At 44.0% G+C, this 9,409-nt stretch overlaps 1 protein-coding gene across 2 annotated transcripts in view; it reads right to left on the reverse strand.

Moving 5' to 3' along the window:
- Nucleotides 1–9,409, reverse strand: part of SYTL5 (synaptotagmin like 5) — a 92,586-nt gene that overhangs the window by 53,912 nt on the left and 29,265 nt on the right. The window lies entirely within an intron of this gene.

Raw genomic sequence — 9,409 nt, forward strand, 5'->3', positions numbered from 1 at the left:
GGCATGGGCATTCCACGGGACTGATGAAAGACTGACGCAAAGTACCCATTTAATGGGTTGGCTTTTTCCTGGGCATTAGTTGTCCCACCTGGTTTAGCAGGGGTCTAATGTTATCCTTGCTTTTTCTCCTGCTCCCCACATATCTGAAAAAGGACCTTTTATTGTCCTTGATACTTGAAGCTAGTTGGAGTTCAGTTGTAGCCTTGGCTTTTCTGGTTTGCTCCCTGCAGGACTGGGCCAGTGCAGAATATTCCTCTTTGGAGGTGAATCCCATCCTCCATCCTTTGTAGGCCTTTCTTTTTAGCCTCAGGAGGTCTGCTAGGTGCCTGGAGAGCCAGAGGGGCTGCTGTGTCCTCTTGCTGCCTTTCCTCTGAGATGGAATAGACTTAGCTTGTGCATTGAGGATTGTTTCCTTGAGGAGCAACTGCTCTTCCTGAACTCCCCTCCTCCTGTGGCTGTGGTCCCTTAGGGCCTCACTGATGAGCCTCCTGAGCTTGTCAAAGTCAGCTTTCCTGAAGTCAAGGACTTCCGTGTTGCTGACTGACTTGCCACCTTTATGGCGGATGGTGAAGGTGATCAACTCATGATCGCTGTCACTCAGCTTCTCATCGAGCACTAGGTTGCTGATTGGGTCATCCCCAGTAGCGAGTACCAGGTTGAGCAGTGCTTTACCTCTCATTGGCCCACAGACTTCTTGAGTCAGGTAGAGATCAAGAGGAAGCTTTGCAATCCCTCGGATTTCGCTGAGTGATCCTCCCACGAGATGTCTGGGTAATTGAAATCACTTATGACAACCATGGTCCTGGAGCATGTGGCCTCAGCCAGTTCCCGAGTGAACTCCTGGTAAAGCTCTTGACTTTGGGTGGGATGTCTGCAGTAAACTCCCACCGTTGTGTCGCCTGTGCCATGTTCCTCATGGATTTTAACCCAAAGGGTCTCCAGTCATCCACCCTGGTTGCTAACATCAGCTTGCAGGGATGCGTAGCTTTCCTTAACATAGAGAGCTACACCCATGCCCATTTTATCTACTTGATCTCTTCTGTACAAGTTATAGCCATCTATACCCATGGTCCAGTCATGGGTAGAGTCCCACCAGGTTTCTGTTATCCCGATTACATCATAATTATTTGTGTTAAGCAGGAGGACAAGTTCCTCCTGCTTATTCCCCAAGCTTCTGGCATTTATGTACAGGCAGGCAAGTGCCCCTTGGGGGCTCTTGCCTTGCCCACATATTGTACCAGGGCTGGGGCAGGGGTGGACTCCCTTAAGTGCTGTGACCTGCTGGCTTTGCAAGGGTTGACCAAAACCAATTTAAAACAAGCATATTTTGTGTTTGTTGAAAAAGCACATTAACAGCTAGGAGCAGAGGAAGAACTGTGGGCATAAGAGCAGACTCATACCCTCTCCAGAACCTGTTATTCAGGGCCCTTTACTGCAAAAGTTAGGAGATGAATAGTGAATTAGAAAGGAGATTGTAGGAAAAGAAAGGATTTTTTTTCCGTCCTAAGAAAATTGGATTACATCTTTGCCTTTACCACAAATTGCCCATGTAATGCTGGGCAAATCCCTTAGGGTACATACAGACATTTGGGAAAGTTAGGGGGAGGTCAGATTGAATTTAAAATTGCCATCTGATCTAAAAATAAATCAGGATTGTGGGGCTGTGGGGAGCCTGGGAGGATTGGTGGAGCAAGTGGGGTCTGTGGGGAGGATAGGATATTGGGAGAAGAAGAGGGATCTCTGGGGGAGTTTGGGGGGGAGCAAGTAGGGTGTACAGGAGGAGAGTGGAGATTGGCAGGTGGGGTCTGAAGAAGAGGTCAACAGGATTGATAGGGCAAGTGGGGTCTGTGGGAGGGTTGGTGGGGGCTGGGAGGATTTGGTGGGATTAGGGGGCAGGCAGGGTCCTTGGGGGGGGAAGCATGGGAGGTCTCTCTTCCCCTCCCCCCTGGGACCAGGGGCTATTTTTAGCCCCACCAACTTCCCCTACCCCGCTCCTCCCATTCTGAAAACATGAGGAACAGGGCACACGCTGACACAAGTTAATGAAGGCACTCCACTTTGAAGCATCTTCATCTGAACCCTCATGTAATGGGGGTTCAGATCGTCGCAGGATCGGGCTCTTTTAAAGTGCTCTGCAGCTGTACTTTTCTGTAAGGGCACAGCTGTAGACCAAATGTTACTTGTGTCAGTGCCCTAACTGTATTGTCCGCGCCTGGGTGAACTAAATTAGATTGGGTGGCCGTTTTTACTGTAATCTAACCTCTCCCTAAACTCCCTGAATGTCTGTATGTATCCTTAGCAGCCAAATGTAGCTTTTATTGTTTAAAATTTTCTGGATACCCAGTGGGAAATCTTAGGTCACATTTACACAAGTACTGAGCACTCAACTGAAATTTATCTGAGTTGTGGTATGAACTTAAAGTGCTTTAAGCAAATGCTAAGTACAAGGAAACCTAACACTAGATGTTTCAAATTGAGCACCCAAAAATTAGTGGATGATCTGGATCTTCATTTCTCTCTGCCACAGGTCCCCAGATTAAAAACTGAGGGAAAATTATATCACAAGATCTCACAGAGGTGTTGTGATGGACCAACACAAACCTCAACACCTTTTGCTCCAAGTGAAGAAAAGCATGCTGTATGTAACAAAAATGCATAATCATTGTTGCACCCAGACGAAAATAGTCTTTTCTGCTAATCCAAGCTTACATGTTCTCTAATAAAATAAGAGTATATGAGCTTTAAACATTATTTTTAAAACATTTAAGTAGACATGAAGTTTTCTGCATTGACCTATTCCTATGAATTGCTTTTCATTGTCATCAGATTACAAAAGCAATGTAAGGCAATAAGCTTTTACTATTACATTTGCAGACATTTTGATTTCTTTTGGACTTTGATTTTTTTAAACATGCATATTCCCTAACTGGATGAGAACTGATTTGATGTGATTCATCACTGATCACAGGGCCCTCTTTATGCCTTACACCTAGGAAAATCTCTCCTTTAAATTATTTGGAGCTTTACCTGAGTAAGGCGTACTGATAGGTTCCCCACAAACATTTGTAATAACATTTATCGTACTAAAAAAACTAAATATGATTCTCCTTCTCATGTATGTTAGCAAATACATGCAAGTCAGGGAAAATCTAACTTTGCAGGAGTTGTAAAAGATTATGAAACAAGTCAGACTATTTCTTTGAAATCCAGAGGCAAATTTGTACAAGGTACAGCTGGTGTCCTAGATTCAGGCTAGGAAATTCTGCATCCCAAAAACTGGCAAGCTGAAGAAATTTGCTGTCCCTGTAACCAAGCTAGTAAGCTTGTTTGCTGCAATGTCATGGGACTTGAGCACAAAACAGAGCAAAATGAAGCTGAAGTGATTTTATTTTGAGCGAATACTCACTGGGTAATGCTTTTAGCCACCCATTTTTACACAGTGGAAGAAACAATACTTAAGCATAATGAACCCATTTACTGCTATTTGCAATTGTAAAACTAGCAATTAGCATAAAAACCTATCTTACAGAAAATGACAGTGCTGAATGGGGTTGCTTTGATGCGTGCATTGGGTGGGAGGGTTGAATATCCTTTTATGTGCTGGAGGGGGTAGGGGGACAATGTTTTGCAGAGCAGTAGTTTTGACAAAGTTTCACAGTTTTGAGCTTCAGCCAGGCACCTAACTTAGACAGATGCTACCAGTCAAAAATGTTTCAAAAGGAATCCATATGGCAACTTTGAAGATTGGTTTTGTAAATGTTAATATTTTGTTTAGACAACTATGACTTTTATTTAAAAAAGTCATCTGGTTGGTGTACCAACATGGACACTTCAGAGAACTAAGGATTTATTCAACCAGCCATGGCTGTATTTCCATAACCCTTTCCTTTTCGAGAATATATTCTAGTAATTGCCTGAGAACTGCAGAGCTAGAGAAAAGTGGCAATGCATTCAGCCACTCACTAAACCCTGATCAGAAGGGTGAAGTGCAGGGGCGGGTGATTATTTTGGGCAGAGGTACACTTACTGAGTTCTGGCAAACCATCGAGGGCCACATGACAGGCAGCCCAGGGCAGTTAAATATTAATTTTCTAAATTTTTTAGGGGCCCCGCAGGCTGGACAGAATGGCCTGGCAGGCCACATCCAGCCCCCGGGCCACATTTTGCCCACCCCTGGTGAAGCGTCTACATGGCCATCCTGGGGTATTTCTGGTCCAGAACAAACCCAGGCACAACTTGTCCAACGATAAATGCAATGTCTGTTCCTAGCCTAAGATTATGAATTAGCTTTGTTAGGTAGTCAATTTGTTAAGCCAGATAATTTTTTAAACATATGTTGAAATTTGTATGTTTGAAAAGCATTCTTGTCCTGGAGGGGAAATAAAACTTGTGACTTCTTCAAAGCCTATACTTTTTCTTCATAGGTTTGGCATTGTTGGTAGAACCACACATGCCTGCATGTCCTGGTCAGAAGATCTGTGAAACAGGTTTTTGAAAGCCTCTGAATGCTCAGTATTCAATGTAGCCTGTATCAACGTAACCAGTAGTAACTGTATTTTCAGGTTTGCCTAAGCAGAAGAGGATACTTTATCTGTTGGGTTCAGCAGTTTCATTAAATTTCAGGTAGCTATGAGAGGATAGGTCTTGATGGCTTTATATATCCTGCTTTAACCGTACTTTGGCTGAATTTGCTTTTCTTAAGTGTGGGGAGATCAATAAGCAAGCATGGTGCAAGCCTACACTGTGTACAATTTCCTGTACAATTCAGCTCAGTCTCCACCAAATCTCCCAATGTTCAGCCTCATTCAAACAGTAAATACCTGCCTGGCTGAACCTTGGTTGTTGTGGGTGCCAGATTAAGATAATCAAACTGCTTTCACTCATAGCTACAGAAGTGAAGAGATACCTATATATGTTATCTGACCAATATGACAATAACCTTTAAGCCTGAAGCCTTGATTAGAAAGTGACAATTCTTTGCAGGTAAGTTAGGAGAATTTAAGTGCTTAGCTTTGTTTTAAGAAGCAAAGTGTGGAAGGTAGAAGGCAGATGGGGTCACAAATTTAAGCTACCAAGAAGGTATGAATGAGAACCTGTGCTTCACACATGGTCTACTTGGTTCACTTTAAGCCAAGGGTTCATGTACTCCTATTTTCAGCATAGGGAATTTAGGCGCACTTTTATATGTGCTCTGGGGGTAGGGCAGCACATTAATTAGAGCAGCTTCAAGAGGCACACTAATTGAAGCAGCACAATCTCGCGCATCAGCATCCCCATGCTTCCAAATGGTGGCACTAATTTTCACTAATGTCTGTCAGTGTGGCTGAGAGCAGGGTTTGGCTGACACAGTTACAAGACTGCCCTTTTAAGTTTCTCTCCTTTTTTATGACCAAATGTTTTCAAGTAAGAAATTGTGGACTTCATTTATTCTAGGAAAACAAAATTAGCCACAGGACTGCTCTTTAGACAATACCCAATAGAGAAGAGAGGAGGGAAGAATACTACCCTCTTAACCAAAGAATGTTGGTATATATCTGAGAAAAAATATGGGGTATCTTACATAATTCAAAGTGGAGCTTACTCATCTTGCTCTGGGAAGGGGATATAAGAGAAGGAAGTAGTGTCATGTTCTACTGATTCTAAAATGGAAGGAAATTCCTCCAAGTTTGCCTTCCAAGGTCTCTCACTGACACCTGGATACATTATAGAGAGAGACAAGGCAAATGATGCCAGTGAACTTCAGAATGCCATGTCCCCAGAGAATAAAAGTTGGCATAACAAAAACACAGCTTTTACCACTGTATCTACAGAAGCAGTTTGAGACAGTGGTACCTCCATTTTGTATTCTAAGGTTGCTCTTCTTACTTGGGCAGACCCTAAGAGTAAAGTGACTCTTTCTTCAGTGATAGTCCCAAAAGACAAAATGTCTGCTAGATGTCTCTCAGAAAAGAAAAGTCAAACCAGAAAGAGAAAATGTAAAAAAGAGCCCTGGCTATCTACAAAAATCAACTGTAGCATAAGCAAGAGAGACCTGTGGTGACTTTTGCTAGGATAGAGAACACTTCTAGTGGCTGCCACACAAATGAAATGTCCCAAAGTACACTCCGAATCTGTTTGAGTCAGCCCTAGTGTGGCGGCAAGAAGTCCCCACAGGCTTTCAAAGGGGACACGGCAGACTCCGCAGGCCCCAAGCCACACAAGCAGCACCCCCCTCCCCTTGGGGAAACTTATCTCCGGGAGCACAGCCAGAGCTGAAGCAGGAGCTGCAGCTGTGTCAGCCACTGTTACGCTTACTGTTTAATCAGCTGTTCCTGGGGCAGGGAAAAGCTGAACCAATCATGGCAGCTGAAGCAGCTGCTGTGGGAAGATTAAAAGCCCCACCAGACCCCAGCAGGGGGAGAGAGAGGGAGCATGCTAGGCGTGATGAGGCTCCCATGCCATACAGGAGGATTGCAGCCAGCTCAGTGCCGGCATCTAGAGCAAGGCAGGGGAATGGAGCTCCTGGGCAAGGCATGGAGGGAGAAGCCAGTCCACTCCCCTGACCCTTTCCTTTTGTCCAGCTGTATACATTACAGCCGATCATTAAGGGAGTCCGCTCAGAGGCGACAAGGAAGACACCAGCCACCAAGATGAAAGTGCTAGCTGCCATAACTGCTGAGCTAGTGCACCAGTGTCCATGCCAACACTGGTCCCCTAAAGAAAGGGGTCTACAGGGTATTGCAGAACAACGCAGGCTACGCTGGTGGTTGGCGTGTGGACGGGGTGTAGGGGAGGCGGAGCCCTGCAAAACATGGCATCAAGACCGTCCCCGGGGTCCTCCAGGAAGAGGCTCTCCACTGAACCCCTCCTTTCATTCAATAACACTGAGTCATGGCAGGAGAGTTGAGGGGAGGGGCCCCACGCCGGAGGGATGGTATCCCCCACCTTAGGCGCTTCCACACCTAGTTAGCATACAGAAGTAGGCAAAATGAGAATTAGTGGAGAGATCATCTTGGGGATTAGGTCCTTAGTGTAACAACTTGCAGTTTGGGACAGCAGTTGAAAGGGAGATGATCTGGAGTGGGACACCAGAAAGCTCCATGTGCTTCAGGAACTTCACAACAGCTCTAAGCTTACAATGTACCACATGGCTGCAGGCAATAGCACTGAATACAATGCACTTAAATAAAGATCCAAGTTGCTACAGACTCTGTGCATGACACTCAGGGCTCATTAGGTTATAGGGCAGACATATTTTAATGGAACACAGTGGAATTTAGAGAATTAGCGTGACAAAACCATCTGGATGACCAGCTTCTGGATAAGTCAGCAAACTCAGCATTGACTAAATATAGTTAGAATCTCTTGAAGTTACTATTGTTAGGTAAATGACAAGTAAATACAACATACAAATATTTTATTTTTGTTGTTTGAGCTTAAGTCAAGGGTATCACTTAAGAAATAAAGATATTTGAAGATATAAAATGCTAGAAAAACAGAGTAAGGCTATTTTCACTATTCCATTAATAGCAAACAGTAATGCTATAAAAATCTACATAGACCCTGCAGCCTCGTCCTAACTTGTGATAATACAAAACTGCAATGGTCATCACAGGAAAGACTATTTTATTACAAGTGCAATTCAGTCCAGTGGAATTACATGGTGGCCTGAGCAACACAGTCTGAATCATCAGTATTGCTTCCAGGCTGGTGCTTAATCCAAAACACAAATTTTTCATCTTAGTGGATGTGGCAAATGTCTCATATAATTTGTGTTCCCTGACAAACAAATAGAAGCTGCTGACAAGGTTAGAAACTCAGTTCATTTTTTTAAACAAATACTCTTGGGATGTTTCATCTACCTAAGGGCATTTGACAGGGATAGGGAGCACATTGGATGGATTTGCTAACTATACTTTGTATTTCCTCATTCTACAAAAAAGTCATTGATAGGTCTGCCTGGCTAGATGTCTATCAGGATTTGTGCATCACTGCCATTACGTCTCAACTCGTGACCCAGTGCTACCTTCCCTTATGTTTCTGCTTCTTCAAAGGCAAACCAAAAATTAAACTTAGATGGAGTAGGGATGTTGATTTGACAAGCAAGGAACATGACAGGATAACTAAAGATCATTGTTCACCTCTTGCATGAAATCAGTCTTATTAAACAGAATGATGCATTTGTTTTTAAAACTGAAACACACTTCTACCACAGTAGATTTAATTGTTCTTGGATTGGTGACAAATGTGACATTAATATTAAAAATAAATATATTAATATGCATTTGGTGGTCCACAAGCACCTTTCTTTTCAAAGTTATCTATGTCATCAGGAAGACTGACAGTCCCTGTTTTAGATGGTACTGGATAAAGCCAGAGTGCAATTCAAATCTTAGCATTATCTGGTGGATGATATTTAGGAAAAGTACATTTCATTTTTATACCTGTGCATCCCTGAGACAGACTAAACACACTCTTCTCTTTCAGAAGTGCTATTGAGTTTATGAAGAGTTCTGGAATGAAGAACTGGTACTATCACTCCCTCTTCCCCCACTTATCTCTGGGGCTCAGCCCAGGGACTATCTTGGTTACTCAAAAGGAGGGATGAGTCCTTTGCAGGTCCTACAAAGCTGGCAGGCCTTTCTGGGTGGGCACTGCCCTGGGACGGTGCTGAAGGGTGATACTTAAGAGCATTGACCAAAGGAGGGATGGAGACTTTCTTTTAATTTTTTAGGGATCTTTTTAATTACATGTTGTGTTTATTGGAGGAGAGGGAGAAATTTCAGGAGGTTTTTTTGGGAGGCAGAGGGTGGTAGTTGCAGACCCTCTGTAGGACAGACAGAGTGCAGACTAGGAGGGGACACTTGGGGAAGGTGGCAACATTTCTCCTGGGGGTGAGGCAGGGCAGTGGGACTGGGTGTGGGAAGAGGTTTTTGCATCTTGGATGTGAATTGTTGTTGGGAAGCATGGTTGGGATTGTTTGCTTACGTCAGGGAGGAGAGTTGGCATTCTTGAGATTTAGGTGCTGTTTAGGGAATGCTGTCTCTGGGTTGTTTATTATAAGCCATTCTAAACCTTTTGTATAGCAAAGGATATGAGTCTAACAAATTTAGCAACAAGAGGAAGGTCAGGGAAAGTGTGGGTCCCTTACTAAATGGGGGAAGCAACCTTGTGACAGATGATGCAGAAAAGGCTGAAGTATCCAATGCCTTTTTTACCTTGGTCTTCACAGGCAAGGTCAGCTCCCAGACTACTGCACTGGATAACAGTTTCAAGAGAAGGTGAGCAGCCGGGTAACAGTTTCAAGAGAAGATGAGTGTCACGGAGTCGCAGAGGTGCTCCGTGATTGTGAGGGTGATTGGCAGGGCTGCCAATCACCCAGGCAGCCCAGGTGCCTGGTTGCCAGGGGCAACCAGGTGGTCACATGACC

This window comes from Crocodylus porosus, unplaced genomic scaffold (assembly GCF_001723895.1).
Source record: "Crocodylus porosus isolate Cpor-Errol unplaced genomic scaffold, CroPor_comp1, whole genome shotgun sequence".
Taxonomy (NCBI): Eukaryota; Metazoa; Chordata; order Crocodylia; family Crocodylidae; genus Crocodylus; species Crocodylus porosus.